General features: G+C 39.1%; 1 protein-coding gene across 9 annotated transcripts in view; it reads left to right on the top strand.

The window, feature by feature from the left end:
* Positions 1 to 16876, top strand: part of CTNNA2 (catenin alpha 2) — a 1086013-nt gene that overhangs the window by 980092 nt on the left and 89045 nt on the right. The gene's annotated exons all lie outside the window — the stretch shown is intronic.

The raw sequence follows: 16876 nt of genomic DNA, 5'->3' as shown, positions 1-16876 counted from the left end.
TGCCTGTTTCCCTTCCCAGATTAGGAAAGTTTTCAGCTAGAATTTGTTCAAATACATATTCTGGCCCTCTGTCCCTTTCGGCGCCCTCGGGAACCCCAATTAAACGTAGGTTTTTCTTCCTCAGGCTGTCGTTTATTTCCCTTAATCTATCTTCATGGTCTTTTAATTGTTTGTCTCTTTTTTCCTCAGTTTCCCTCTTTGCTGTCAACTTGTCTTCTAGGTCACTCACTCGTTCTTCCACCTCGTTAACCCTCGTCGTTAGGACTTCTAGTTTGGATTGCATCTCATTCAATTGGTTTTTAATTTCTGCCTGATTAGCTCTAAATTCTGCAGTCATGAAGTCTCTTGAGTCCTTTATACTTTTTTCTAGAGCCACCAGTAGCTGTATAATAGTGCTTCTGAATTGGCTTTCTGACATTGAATTGTAATCCAGATTTTGTAACTCTGTGGGAGAGAGGACTGTTTCTGATTCTTTCTTTTGAGGTGAGGTTTTCCTTCTAGTCATTTTGCTCAGTGCAGAGTGGCCAAAAGCAAGTTGTATTGGGAAAAAGAGAAAAAGAGAGGAGAGAAAGAAGGAAAGAAAAGAGAAAGAGAAAAAAAAAGGGAAGAAAAAGAAAAAAAAAACGAAAAAAAAAAAAAAGAAGAAAAAGAGAAAGAAAAAGAAAGGAGAAAAAAAGGGGGTGGGGGAAGGAAACAAATCAAAAAGCAAAACAAAACAAAAACAAAAACAAACAAACAAAAAAAGAACCACCGGGGAGTATCTTCTGATTCTGTGTTCTTTAAGTCCCTTGGCTTCTCCTGGAAGTTGTCAGTCTAGCTGGTGTTCTGGGGGAGGGGCCTGTTGTGCTGATTTTCAGGTGTTAGCAGTTGGGGGAGCTGCTGTGCCCCTGCCTGGTGCAGGGCTCGGTGGGGGTTGTTTACCCCGTGAGGCCGCAGGAGGAACAGCCCCAGTGGCGGGGCAGCTCTGGAAACCTGGATTCAGCTCCGGCAGGAACTCCGTCTGCAGGGCCTGGAGGCTCCGGGCGGGGCCGCTGATCTGCTCAGCTGGGGCAGGAGCGTCCTCGCTGTCCTGGGCCCTCCCGGCCTCTGCCTGTCCCGGGGGGAGGCCGGATCCTGGGCTGTGTCCCGGCGCCCTGTGCTCCGGAGCCTGCGCTGGTGGATTCGCGCTCCCGGGCCGCGCAACCCCCTCCGCGGAGCTGCCGCCCGAGCCCCTCCGAGCTGCTCCTGGAACCGCGCAGCCCCCTCCGCACGGAGCCTCTTCCTCTGCCCGAGCCCCTCCGAGCTGCTCCCGGGGCCGCGCAGCCCCCTCCGCGGAGCCGCCGCCCGAGCCCCTTCAGCTGCTCCGGGTCCCGCCGGGTCCCGCCGTGCGCGCTGCAGCCCTTAGGGAGCTCGGCGCACTCTCCTGGGCGCGCAGGTGTCTGTTACTGTCCCCGGGAGCCCGAGGGCATCCCTGCCCTCCTGGGTCCTGCTCCAACTCCCCGCGAGCCCCTTTCCGCCCGGGAAGGTCGGTGCAGCTCCTGCTCCTCCGGGACGGGGCTCTCCTGTCCTGGGGACACTCGCCCCGGCCTCAGCCCGGCTCCTCGCGGGGCCCCTCCCCCTTGGAGGCCTTTGTTTCTTTATTTCTTTTTCCCCGTCTTCCTACCTTGATAGAAGCGCGAACTCTCCTCACTGTTGCATTCCAGCTGGTCTCTCTTTAAATCTCAGGCCGAATTCATAGATTTTCAGGATAATTTGAAGGTTTTCTAGGTAGTTTGGTGGAGACAGGTGATTTGGAGACCCTGCTCTTCCGCCATCTTGCTCCTCTGTCAGAGCTTTTAAAACTCTCATTTCAACCCCTCCTTGCAGTGACTGAATATTTTGGGGACTTCACTAAAGGCACACTTGAGATTCTGGTGTCCACATACAATTCTTAATTGAACAGAGAAGATGCACGAGGTTTTTAAGTACTTTTCAAGAATTATTGATAATAACTAGGAAAGTCTTCAGGTAGAAGAGATTGAAATAGTTTCTACACAACTGTAATTGAAAACACAGGAATACGCGTTAAGGAAAAATAGATATTGGTGTGCTAAAACCTAGAATATACAATGTGTATACATTCTAAACAGAAACAATATTGCTTCTTATGAGTAACTAGAGAGATTATCAAAGAAATGAAAGCAAAAGCTTGAGCTGTTAACTCACTGGTGCTAATGAAAATTGTTAGGACTATACTAGATCTTTGGAGTTGGAGGAAGATGGTAGGAGCAGTTCTGTGATTATAGCTGTGTAGTTTTGTTGAATTAGTCTTCTGGTCACTGTGTGGCTGTGCATATCATGCATGTCCAGATTTCTACCTTTGGACTAATGCTTTATTTCTGATTTTTTTTTTTCTAAATTAGGGCCACAGTGAAATGTTCACTTTTTTAAAAAAAATGATCTTATCAAATTTTGTCCTGAGTACATTTTATTTCAGGGATAGAACACAGGGGCAGTGAGAAAGGAGAGAGAAGGTGCCAAAAGGAAGGATGACAAAAAAGGAGTCCAGAACATGGAAGACAAAATGTCACATTTTCTTCTGTCTGCCACAACCTACCTGATTCTACCCAATTTTATGTCAGAATTGTTACATTCAAGACCTTAAGGCAGACGTTCTCCATGTCTGCCACTGACCATTTAGTCTAGATAATTATTTCTTGAGGGAGGGGAGCTGTCCTTTGCATTACAGGATACCTAGCACCCCTGGCCTCTACCTATTAGTTGCTTAGAGGACCTCTTTTCTTCTCTATTCCAAGTTATGACAATTAAAAGTATCTCTAGACATTGCCAGATGTTCTTGAAGGGTAGGCAAAATAACCACCATTGAGGATAGCTACTCCAAGGGAAGAAATATCCCCAAATAGTGACAAGTTTAAACAAGGCAAAATGGAACTTATAAACTGTGGCCACAGGATAAAAGAAGTGAAGGGGGTGGGGTAAGAGAGGAATTACATATATATTACAAAGAAAAAATCTAAAAAAGGGCTGAACATTCCAAGTCTTGACTAGACCAGACTTTGCTGCTGAAGGGGTTTGCAAACATAGGCCAGCCTCCGTTTAGACAAGTAAATGTTGCCAGGGAGGGCCTCTGCAGAAGGACTCCCATTTTACCACCTGGCTGCCTTCTCTGAGTGGCTAGAAATTGAAAGGCATCCAAAGAGTGACATAACAGTCTGTAGTTGATTTTTTTTTTTCTTTACTTTCTCAGTAAAGCTAGTGTTGTGTTGAAAAGTGCTTTTTGTTTTTATGAATGCTGAATTAAATTCGAGAAAATAATTTTGTGGATTATTAGTATGCTAAAATCCTAGGGCAACATTATATAAAATTTTACCTATTTTTATAAAAGTATCTAGGGTGAAAACACACAAACCCAATTACATTATAGCCATTAAATACTTACATAGCATATTTGATGGGCTCTTCAATAAAACCTGAATTATAACAAGTTGTCAACAACTTGGTAGGAAGCGCACACATGGTTGACTAGACCCATCATCAGAGATCTCATTTACAAAGTCAGATTGCTGCAGGAGGTTGAGTGGGGTGAAAGTACATTCAGTGATAGCATATTTAGATGTATAAAGAGGAGCTCATCTTCACTGAATGGATTATATTGAAATGTCATTTTTATAAATTTGATATCTGAGGCAAGCTTGTGGCAATGTGAATGTGGTTGGGTTGAGAGATCTTCGAGATTCTGCCAACAGTTCCCTCTTCAGAGGGCACAAATAAAATGAGGGAGAGAAAAAAAAAAGAGGAAAAAGGAAAATAAATATTTAATGAGGACTCCATGTCACCTCCATATGTGGAGATTAAAATTCCCATATTTTGGAAAACATGTGGTCCAAACAGATAGTATGGTTTTCTTTCTTTATCTTTCTTCCTCCCCCTTTTGCTCTCTTTTTCTTTCTCTCTTTTTTTTTTTTAATTAAGTCTATTTTTTAGAGCAGTATAATGTTCACCACAAAACTGAGGGGAAAGTACAGAGATTTCCCAACCACTCTCTGACCCTACACAAGCATAGGCTCCGCTATGATCAAGATGCCCTACTAGAATAGTATATTTGTTATAATTAAAGAAACTGCCCTGACACATCGTAATGGCCCAACGTCCATAGTGTATAATTTTGTTCACTCATGTTATACTTCCTGTGGATTTAGGCTAATGTATAATGACCTGTATCCATTATTATGGTATCATACTGTATATTTTCATTGTCCTTAAAGTCCTCTGTGCTCCACCTTTTTACCCCTCTCCCCCCACACCTCACCCCTGGTACCACTGATCTTTTTACTGTGTCTACAGTATCGCCGTTTCCAGAATGTCCTATATTTGGAATCATACTATATATACCCTTCTTAGATCGTCTTCCTTCACTAAATAGAGGTGGTATAATTTTTACTTCCATGTGTTTGTAATGGAAAGTTAAAAAGTTTTCATAAGGACAAAGAGGGATTTTTTTACACCATTTCTATATATATTTGCCTAGAAAATATAAGCAGATTAGCAAATAAAAGGTACAAAAATTGGAAATATTAAAGAGGGGTAAAGCTGTGTCAGCACAGTCCAGATTAAGAATCAGAAGAACTCATTTCTTTGACTTTTAGCAACTATAACTTGAAACTAATTAATGCCTGTAGGCCACAGCTTCTCCTATGTTGCCTGATGTTTTGTCATCCAAGGATGGTCAATGTCCTTGTTTTTTTGTTTTGTTTTGTTTTTTAAATAAATTGTCACTATTTCCTGGCTTTCCAGTGATTGCAACTAACATGGACAATTGTTGCCCCATGAATCCTCTGTTTGAAGCCTTTGCTTTATCAAGACAGATATGGTCATTATTTTCTAGGCAAAATATATCCATGCTTGCTGCTTCTACTCTCCTTCCTGCGATGTTCTCCTTTTCTTCCTCCCTCTCTGCATCTGTATACTGAACTTATACTTTAAGACGTGGCTCATTCTCAGTTGAAGACAACAGGGAACTGTATCAGTCTTTCGATGTTCAGTATGTCCTCTTCAGTGTCTGCTTTAGTGGTCCACAACTAGGTTGTCCAGTCCTAGAGGCAGGTGTTTCTATAAGTACCTAGGACCTAGAGCAGTGTTATCGCATAGTTAACATTTAGTGTACATAAATTGATGACAGGAATATAAAAATTTAGGATATTATGTTTCTCTAATTTTCAGTAGAGAATATGTCCACTAGCAGCCTTTGGCTTTCAACTCAAGAGTCTATGATAGAGACTTCCTTTCCTCCCCACACTTTATATGTAGTAAAAGGAGAGCAATCTGTTTGACCACCTGGGGTATAGACTGATTTCTGTTGCTAGTGGGATTAGTTTTTATGATTGGATAGGTCTGGATGACCTGCCTGTCCCAGGGGCTGGATTGTGGAGTGTGTAGACAGAGGTAAGGTCAACATCAGAAGGAGGTGGTAGGGACAGCTTATTAAGAAGACAAAATGTTAGATATTATGGACAAGAAAGGCCATTACAGCCTAGGTCACTTCTCCATGACTGACTTTGAAATTAGATTATGAAAGTAATGAATTTCAACAGAAGCTGTAATGACCAAGATTGTTCACCCTACACATCTTTTAAATACATTTTAATATAATCCTGACTGTTGGCATAAAGTATCTTATTTCTCTTGGAAAGGTCAAAATGATTAAAATATGCAGGAAATATCTTACTTGTTTGGTGGGTGTGGTATTCATGGTTTTGAGAAATCAGAAGTACAGGAGAAATGAGAAGTTAATTACATCTACTTAACAGTCCTTCAATAGGTAATTTATAGTTTGTCTCAGTGCCTTTTCTGTATTACCGAAACCTAGATTCTCTAGATATCTGGCTGATGTGCTTTAATATCTGTACTTTATCCTGAAGCAAATGCAAAGTTTCTGGCTCAGAGGACAAACTTACTACTTACGGCACCAGTTTCCCATGCCTCATTCTCTGTCTGAAGGCAATGCAATGAGGGAAGGTGAATTCCACACATGCAAAGGAGGTCAATGCTACAGGAGAGGAACCACACAATTATGCATCTGGGAGCTCATCTAGGAATTGGTGTTCACAGTCTCCTTCCCCTCCTGAGAGGAGGAGAGAAACCTTTGCTCTTTAATGTTAATAAACTCCCTCCAGGAAAGGTCCCCTACCTGTTACAACCCTTTGGGATATAAATGACTATTTCCTGATTTTATTCCCCTTTAAAAGGTAAACACACATTTCTGCAGAGATAAACATGTAAATCTCTCTCCTGGTTCTTTCACTATTTTTGGACTGCTATTGAGTCATGCTTTCAACCAGGTTACTGGTCATTTTAGCTCAGAAAACCCTGGCCAAGCAAAAACATTGAAAGTATCTACCCCGCATTGGTCTGTTCATAAATAATGCGTTCTGCTAGAATTCAGACATGTCCAGCTCTCTTAACATGGGGTGCTGAAGGGCCATAGGAGATGATACAACTTGAGAAAGTAAAAGATGCATTTTTAGGCTAATAATAAACCTCTAACGTGGAAGTGGAAATGGGATGAAGTGGATATAGAAAGGCCAATGATAACACAATTCATGGGCCATAAGTTTGGAGCAACATAGTGGAACAAATAGCACTTTTCTAGTGCCTGTTTGTCAAAGTAAAACCAAAAGGAAGGATCTTCATTTAATTCTGTGTGAGTCACATAATGGGTTTAGAATCCTAGGGACTGCAAACACCATGGTACTTCTTTGTCACTTGACAGGCATCTGGGGCATCCGTGGCAGGAGGGCCTGTGAATTCTATGTAGCAGGGCTAGTATTGGTGTCCTTAGGAATTGGTGGCCAGGATATATTAATTTTGTACAACTGAGGCAGTGGGGTGTTCCCTTCACCCAGATTCTCTGCCACATCAGTAATAGTTATTTGAATCCTAGAGAAGAATTGCTGACATGTGATATGTCATTTGAATAGCCCAGAAACAGTTTGATTTGGAAAAATGGGAAACTTTGCTTGTGGCTGGAAGACCTGGCATAACAGAAGGACATAAAAAGTCAAGTTCTGTTTATTCTTGTCACCTCCAAAATTAATCTCCTCACCTGGTTTGCCTTTCTGTATTTTACCTGTTCCCCAGCACTAGCTGGATTCCTCCTTGTCAGTGAATTCCTCCCTAGCCACACCAGGCAATCCCACTTCTCTGTACTCTCACTCCTCCTATTGTCTGTGTTATAAGGCACCTACCACATTCTCCGCTGTGTTGAAAGCTCCGTTTGCCCATTTGTCTCTTAATGTCACTATCTGCCTGTCTGCCTTTCTGTCTAGATAAATGCATGTATGTATTGCTTCCTAATTAAACGTTAACCCCTTGAGAACTAAGACCACCTGTAATCTTCCAGGCTGATTATAATTGAAGCTCCAAAATGTTTAACATAAATGAAAAATCTAACTAACACGGTATACCATCTTATTTGAGAGGTTATATCCTTTTAAAAAATTATATGCTTAATGATCAAGGTCAGAATCTTAGCAGTCATTTTATAACATCTTAATCCTTTAACTCTCACTAATGCCAAATTGAATTGTAGTTACCAAGTTTGGTCTTCACAGACACTATAAACTCCATAAAGCACCGTGTTCAATTCTTTATTCATTCCTTAAGTTTCAGAATTAAATGTGCCATTCTTTCCTTTTAACTTATAAACCATTTGTGATTATTTTTGAAACACTTATCTTAAAATATAAGAACTGTCCAAGCAAGCATTTCTTTCCCAAGGGAAAGGAACTTGTGTCTAGACAAGAGCAGATGGATGCTCCCTGATTCTCTTAGGGTAGTTATCATGAATGAAATTTAGAGTTTTTTTCCCCTCTTCTTCTAGGCAGTTCTTTTTCATCTTTCATCAAACAATTCAGCTCATGGGTTATGTATGGCCTTCTGGAGCTTGAATTTGATTTTGATGTTTGAAATGTACATTATCATTTTCTAAACATGAATTTATGAAAATGGCAGCCTTCAGGAACTCCCACAGAGGGAACAGATGACTGACTCTGACGAAAGAAAGTCCAAGAATACACACAGGATGGGGGGAAAAATACACATAGGATGGAAGAATTAGGACTAGCTGGAATGATGCTGAGGGTTGTCTGGAAAGTAGAAACAGCTGACAAATAGTCACCAGGGAATAAGAAGCAGCTTAAACTGGGCTTCCTCTTTACTCCCACTTTCTAGTGTTCAACATCTTCTAACCTAATTAGGAGTCATCAGGATAAATCATGGTAAGTGTATCGCTGGTTTGGACAAGATAAAATTTAAATTTAAAGAGTATTTAAACATTTTTTGTACTATTCCTTCTACCACATTTCAAAAGGTTTTAAAAGGATACTTCACTCTAAATTCAATTAATCAACTAACATAAGTTTGATATAGGAGGGAAATACTTTCACAAGAATATTAGATTAAGTTGGAGGGTTTTTTGGGGAGAAAATGAGGGAGAGAAATGAATTTTGATTTTTTTTCCAGTTATGAGCTTTATGATTTAAATCTCATAACTTTTAAAGCTCCCCTTTCCTCAGAGATCTGATGAGGTCATAATAGATACAATGTTTAACACTGGCCTTCTTGGCAATCAAGATAAAATGGAAAATTCTAGGAATGAGTATATCAAATCTTGTCCTGAGGGCAGATTTTATTAGGAAATTCACTATTAAGAATATAAAACCATCCAAAAGATGATGTTGTCCTGCCAAGGAGAGAGAAGGGCACTGAATCAGGGAAACTAAGTTTTCAAGATAAGTTGTATGAACTTCCCAATTAGAGAGTTTAGCACTAATTTGAGTATTATTTTCAGTTTATTTTGCTCTCAGAAAGCCCACTTTTTGGTGATGAGTCATGTAGTTGTGCCTCTATCCAAAAGCTGGATGATTTTTGCCTCCTCATAAACAAGGAAACAGGTATATGGATTAGTAGATACAGAGACTCATGTGAAGATGATAAGTATAAGAGCTATTTTATGAATGTGAATCTTATATGCTAGTTATGATGGTATCTTGCATATATTCCACTCTTTTCTGTGTCTTGAAGGCAAGATCATACTTGTTTTGTCACTGTATTCCCAGTAGATAAGTACTGCCTAGGTTTATATAAAAAACTATATACAAAATTTGTTGAGTGTATTATTTTTAAATCTTTTATAAAACCTAAAGGGAAGCTATCATCCCTCTTTTACACTTGAATAAACTGAGGTTCAAATTGGCTAACTTGTAAAAAAAAAAAAAAATCAAATTTCAAGATTCATTTGCACATCTTCTTGGACCCAATAAATATAATAGAAACCTAGACCAGGGCACTGGGGGTTATTCTGTATGTTAGTAAATTGAACACCAATAAAAAAATAAATAAATAAAAAAAAAAAAAAAAAAAGAAACCTAGACCAAACATAGTTGTTACAATTGAACAGAAATTTTAGTATGTCCTGCTAACTATTTTTACTGATATTTCCACTTCTGGCATAGCACATTTGTTTAGGTACCTATTGCTATGTAACAAAGTATACCAAGGCTTAATGGATTAACATTATAAACATTTGGTATCTCATAGTTTCTGTGAACCAGGCCAGGTACTATTTAGCTGTGTACCATTGCCTCCAGATCTCTCAGAAGGATGCAATCTTCTTAAGGATCAATTGGCAAAAAAGCTACCTCTAAACTCACTCATGTGTTGTTGGAAAGCCTCAGTTCCTCATTTGTTGTTGGACTTGGGGCCTCAATACCTTATTCACTGTTGACCAGAGGCCCCTCCCTGTTACCTGTCCTAAAGACTTTTCCATAGATCAACTGTATATCATCAGAGTGATCAAGTGAGAGAGTAAGAAAAGGCAAGCAAAATAGGAAGCCAGCATCTTCTTGTAACCTACTCTCAGAAATGACATCCCATCCTCCTTGCTATATTTTATTGGTTAGGAGCAAGTCACTAGTCTCAGCCCATGTCCAAAGTGAGAGGATCACACAGTGGCATGAATACCAGGAAAAGAGGGATCATTGGGGCCCATCTCAGAAGCTGTCACATACGTAATTGCAAATGCATAAAGCAGGGATGGACAATATGGTTGATGACTAACATAATTAGACATGTAGACAAATCCCACAACATGAACTTCATAGGGACATATCTAACTTCTGGCATAGTGTACCTATTTGCTTATATAATGGCTTCTAGAAAACAAAAGTTCCACTGAATCAACATAGAGCTATGCAGTATATGACCAGGAGTGGGAGTGGCAGGAGAACAGTGGAGCTACATACTGGAGAAAGGAAGGCCAAGATTGGCTCAAGGTGATTGGAGAAGAGATTTGGAGCAGAGGACAGATCTGAGAAGCTGTACAGAACCTGAAGCTAGTGTATAATTCAAAGATAACAATGTGCATGTCAAAGAGAAAGAAAAAAAATACCTCACTAGCAAAAAATTTCCTCACTAGGAAGAATTTTATTTGACTTAGGTTCTGATACTCAAACATTAATCCCCCCTCCCTCTCCCCCTTCCTCCCTCCCTCTCCCTCTCCCACCCCCCCATAACTAACTAACTAACTAACTAACTAACTAAATCTTTTTTTTTTTTCCCTAAAAAAAGTGAAAGGTCTAGATAACTCAGGAAACCCTATCCAAGTGCTTGAACAAAATTCTGGTCATTCATGTATCTTGAAGGAAAGCATCTATGTCTAATAGGAGTATATGCTTCTGTAAATACTTAGAGAAATGAAACAGCCATTATTCATGAGGTAGATGTATGGATACATTTGATTATCAAGCAGGTCAAAAAAAGATTCTAAGTTCAGAATTTTGAAAGATCCCTGTGTGTGTGTGGGGGGGGGAGAACTTAGAATGCCCTCTAATAACTTAATTAATTACCATGATATTCTTTACTAAAGCTACCGAACCAGTATAAAATGGTGGCTGGCTTCATTGGTTTGTCCTTAGTTATTTTTGAGTGGTGCCAAAGCTACAAAAGTGTCGTCACAGCTTCAGTTTGCATTGGACTTTTCTTCTCCACTGAGTATGACTTGGAGCTTCAGACTCTGATGGTCTCCTCACTAAATAATTATACTTCACAGATGTGCTGAACTGTCAAGATACACCCAGGGCCTTTTAAATGCCAGTCACTCTTTCATTTAGGCAAATTTAGGCCCCCAGTGGTTTAGATCTACTCCCCTATATACTCTCTTCTCCTATTACTGAACATCTAATTGGGGGCCACTTGAATAAAATCTCTTAGCAGTGTTTGATAAAAACCATTTTGGGGAAAGGATGCCTAATATATAGAAAGCACTTGAAACAGTACTTTCCTGCTATAGGGGGATACTGATCTTGCTGCCAGAAAGTCTCTCCAAAATAATATCTTCTGACCCCAGTTATTCTGATAATTTTTAATTCTCTGACTCCAACTGTTAAAATGGAGGCATAGTAACTATTTGTTATTGGCAGGACAGTGGGGGGATATCATGTATTCCTCCATTGGAGTTGGCCAAAATTCCAACCCACTTTGGATGTTTTATTTTCTCTCTAGATTTTTTCAAGTGTTCTCATTCTTTTTACTTTATATTTACATGTATTAGACTGGCTTTTCTCTAGAGCAAAGGGCCCTTGTTGACGTTCTCTTCTCTTCCCTTGACAATGAAGTTTGGGCAAAGAATACAAGATTGGGCAAGGAATACTCACAAGATTGTGTTGGCTAACCACACCACAATTGAGTGATCCATATGCATGCAGATTTCCTAATTTGGCTCTGGTGAATTACTCAAGGATATACTAATGAATCCTCTCCTTCCTTGGTGGTGATGTTCCTACTCAAGCAGTCCTGAAAGATTCTGAGCTCAGGTTTCTGAAAGGACCCTAAAGATCAAACCTAGATGCCCGTTAATAACTTGGTTAATGACTCATGAAATGATTTAATAAAATTACTGAACTAATAGGAAATGATGGGTAGAAAGAGGCTTAGTATGTGATATGTGATACTGCTCTTTTGGTCTCTGAAATACTGAATAGTGAGTTGTTCTTTACATTCTATTCTTTCACTTCTCATCCTTTTCCCACTTGGATAGATTAGCTGTGCCAGAAGCATGATATGGGCCTAAGACGCAAAGAAGAAGAACGAGCTGGTCTCTTTCTAAAAGTGATTCCTAATATAAAACAGTTGACTTACAGATGTGTCAAACAATTTAATACATTATACTAAGTACTATAATGGTTCATACGTGACTAGGAGGCTAGAAAATGATAGAGAACAGACAATTTTGTCAATTAAGGACGTTTAACAATGGCAGTTAATTCTAAATAAGATACCAGAGATTGAAGAGGAATTTGCCTGGGCCAAAGAAAAAGAGATTTATTTTATTTTATTAAGATTCTATTTATTTATTCATGAGAGAGACAAAGAGGCAGAGACATAGGCAGAGGGAGACATAGGTTCCCCGCAGGGAACCTGATGTGGGACTCCATCCCAGGACCCCAGGATCATGACCGGAGCCAAAGGCAGATGTTCAACCATCTGAGCCACCCAGGTGCCCCAGAGAAATATTTTAGTATGAGAATAAATTCATCATGGGCATGTTGATGTGACATGGCATGTTTCCATATCATCTTTGAATACATTAAATCGGTCTAATTGAAACATTTAAATATATGTAGGAATAGGTGGAAAGACACAGATAAGAAACCATAGGCAGATGTCTGATGTTTGTATCTTGTAAAGATTTTAGAATCCCTCTATATTAAAAGGAATCATCAGAGTGTTTAAAGTTAGTTGTGGACTTTTTAGATGTTTACTCAAGGGCAGTGGAGTTGGTTGGCTGTATATTTCCATTACCTCTAGTTAACCTTGTATTTTGCTCTTATGGTTGTCAGCAGTCCTATTTGCATCTATTGTACAACTTCTTGTTCATTTCCTGATTCACCCTGTGCTCTGAAACGTCACCTCCAATGTCTCTCTGGAGGATTCAGTCTAGATCTTTCTCACCTTTGTTTTAGGATCTCAATAGACACTAGAATCAGGTGACCTTGATTTTTATATGCATGCTGAACTGTGATTTCATTACTCTTGGAATGTCATCATTCTGTGGCCTAGTGTGCACTCTGCATACAAAAGTATAGCAAGAACTTATAAGCTTATTTCCAACTTTGATCACACTTTCAGGATATGAGCCATTAAGAGCAATTCAGTATTTCTGATAAATAGCAGTAAAGTGGTATCTACATTTTTGAATGTAATTTAGAAACTAGAAAGAAATTTCTATTTTTATAATCCCATATCAAAACCCTGTTAATATATAATGTGTGAATCAGAAAGGCAATACTGTGTTTCATCCTAATTAGTGGAAAGTAGAAGCAGCATCATACTTGAAGTGGTTTCAGACTTTTTCTATCTCAGAATTACTTTTGGGATATTGATTTTTTAAGACCTTACCAGAGGCATTAGAAGAATTCATAGTTTAACATCTTAGGTCCTGTCAAGTTGGATCATTTTTCTATGAACTTTTATTTTTCTGTCTTATCGCTTTAAAAAACAAAACAAGATAAAACTAAAACAGCAAAGAGAACAGCAGCATGGAGAGCAAAGGTATATTGGTTAAAGAGTGGTAGCAGTTGACCAAGACCTATATAAATAAGTATTGAATGTGTTTAAGAACAGAGCATGGAGAAAGATTTTCTTAAGGGTCAGACCTAGAAAAACCACTGACTTGAGGTAAGAGAAATGAATGTCTTGACAGTTAAAGTAAATAAGATAAAATTTAATTAGTTCAAGTTGTGGGTTTTACCAGGTTGAGGAATATAATAAGATCATTGGAATATTAAGGATAAATTGAACTCTGAGACCCCATTTCTACGTAAGGATTCTGTACCTCTTCTCCTATCATTTTTCCCCCTTACATAGGAGGTTGATGTTATGTTCTGTTCCAATCTTTTTACTAAAGAACATTGTTTTTTCTACTTCTTTTGACAATGCTATATCCACAGCAGTGTTGCCACGTCCTCAATTCCCCTAGAGAGATTCTGTACTCCATGTTGGAGCAAACGGAATACTTTCTCCAATCTTGGGGTTTTATAGCAGTTCTGGGCATGTTTTGGGCCCCAGAGCATCCCTTATAAAAGTGGTCCCTTTTTAGAGTAGATTTTAGCTTTCCTCTCTCTCCCTTGGGCACAGAATCAGACCAAGAAGCTGGTGGAGAAAGATAGCATGACACCTCCTACATTTTCCTCCTCCTCAGCTCTTCTTCAGGGCAATGTTGCATAAACAGAACAAAGCCCCACAACAACACTGATCGCCCTTTTATACTCCATCAAAGACCTGTATGGAAATAGAGGTGTGTGCCCAAGAGCCCAGGGTCTAGTGGGTAGCTATTACCTAACTCAACTTAAAAAAAAAAAAAAAAAAAGATTGATTGATTTTGGGGCGGGGGGGTGGTGAGCGGAGGAGGAAGAGGGAGAGAAAGACTTCCCACTGAGCCGGAACATGAAGCAGGGCTTCATCTCACAACCCTGAGATCATGACCTGAGCCGAAGTCAAGAGCTGGATGTTCAACCAAGTCCCCCAGGCATCCCTACCAAACTCTGTTCTGCAATGGACAGTTATTAATTAAAGTCGAATAGTAGGCATTTGATCAGTCACAATATCTGAGGGACTTCCTCACATAATACTGTTGATCAAAGTGGTTTCTATTGCATTCTGGTCCATGAGCTAGAACTTTATTTTTTCAGAGCCTTATTCTATAAAAAGTACAGCCTTGAGCATAATATGTTGATCTTTTAAAAATATTTGAATCATAAGAAGATTCAAAGTTATATAACTAAGACCCTGCTTCTACCCTGAGGTGTCACAAATATTAACATTTTACAATATCAGATTCATATTATTATTTTCCTAAGAATTAAGATATTTCAAGCCACCTCTACTTGATCTCATGACCCTCCATTCCCCTCAAAGACATTTCCTATACTTAAGGTGGTATACATCCTCTCAGAGCATGTGTAATAAAGTTTATTTATGTTTAAATTATGCACAGTATTCTTTTGTGAATTTTTCAATTTCTCACAAATAATATCTCTTTTCAGTTTCATCTTCCCAGTCAGCATTTTGACTTTAGGAGCTTACTCACCTGACTATGTTGGCTGTCTCCTGACTTACATCCCAAAGTCCATTTGGTTCCATTTCGATGTACTGCCCATGATCTTGGAGTGAACAGCTTACCGTGTCTCCCCAGTGTCCCACTTAGTGGAGTCTACAGCCCTGAGATAGTGCCAGTTGGAAGGGATTAAAGCTGTCACTTTTATCCCTAGGTTTAATATAACTCTTATCAATTCTTGGAATATTCAACCTCTTAAGAAACAACTATAACCATAGGGACAAAAAGATGTTCCTGTGACTCCAGTGTATACATCCCTCCTCATCAGTAACTCTTTAGAAGATACCCTAGAGGGGCACCTGGGTGGCTTTGTGGTTGAGTGTCTGCCTTTGGCTCAGGTCATGATCCCAGGGTCCTGGAATCGAGTTCCGCATCAAGCTCCTCACAGGGAGCCTGCTTCTCCCTCTGCCTTTGTTCCCGCCTCTCTCTGCGTGTCTCGTGAATAAATAAATAAAATTTTAAAACAAGAAGGTGACCTAGAAAATGTCTCAGCTTACTGGTTGGGACTGGAAGGCTTTATTTCATTTGATTTTGTCCAGGTGTTTGTCGGAATGATGTGTGCCCACTTGACTCCTATCTACATTAGGAGGGTTCCCTTTTTTCCACATGCTCTGTAACATGGGTGTTATTACACTTTCATTTGTTTGCCCATTCCTAGAGGTATGAAATGATCTCCCACTGTTTACACTATAAGTTTTTCAATTATTAGTGAAGTAAAGTGTCATGTATTAATAACATGGGGTTTAGTGTTTTGTGAATACCTGTTCTGCTCCATGGTCTATTTTTTTAGTTTTTGTCTTATTCATTTGTAGGCATAGTTATTTTGTTTACACGGAGGAGTACCAATTATCAGTAAATCAATAGGGACAAAACATCAGGCAGCTCGCTGCTACTGATGATACCATGTAAATATGTAAAATTGTTGATGGTCATGATGGCAGCTTAGACATCAAATAGAATGAAATTAATATTCAGAATCTTCACTTTAGGAAGGGAAGGGAATTTGTAATTGGTTTTAAGAAGGGTACTCAAGGGAAAATGCCAAATACATGTAACAGTATTTTCATGTCTAGGGAGGTCAATTTCAATGATCTATATTATTTAGTCATGTAAAACAGCTTATTCCCAATACCAATGGAAAGCTGAAGTGGCTTTTAATGTGGTATTTAGAAGTACATTTTTATTTGATTTTTCCAGCAGTACAACTCAATGTCCATCAAATTCCCTTTATGTAAAGCATTTCAAAGGCACAAATGAAAAATTCAAATGATATAGAGAACCAATCATAGTCATTCACTCACAGAAGTAAATTCACCCCATGCATGCTTTGGTTTTGATCATTTCTATTGAAAGAATGGCTACTCTGTTTTCCTGTAACCCTCCTCTTTTTTTTTAAGTATACTTTTTAACGTTTGACTTTTCCTAGTAGAAGTACATTTTTCTAGAAAGGTTTTATCCTGAATACTTTGACCCTAGAAAGTAAAGCAATTTAGCAGAGTTTCTCACACTAGGGATTAAAATAGATGTTAAAGTATCCACAGAGGATGAAAATGAGTATAAAGATGAATCAGGCATGAAAGTTCAGAAATGGAAAATAGATGAATGATGTTTCTATTTTATTGTCCTTGTAAATAAAATGAATTGTGCTTTTGGCTTTCATTCGCCATATAAATTGATTGTTACAAGATAAAATCTGAGAAAATTGAATTATAATTTTTGAGAATC

The sequence above is a fragment of the Canis lupus genome, chromosome 17 (genome assembly GCF_003254725.2).
Source record: "Canis lupus dingo isolate Sandy chromosome 17, ASM325472v2, whole genome shotgun sequence".
NCBI lineage: Eukaryota > Metazoa > Chordata > Mammalia > Carnivora > Canidae > Canis > Canis lupus.
This window is presented reverse-complemented; position numbering and strand designations above follow the sequence as displayed.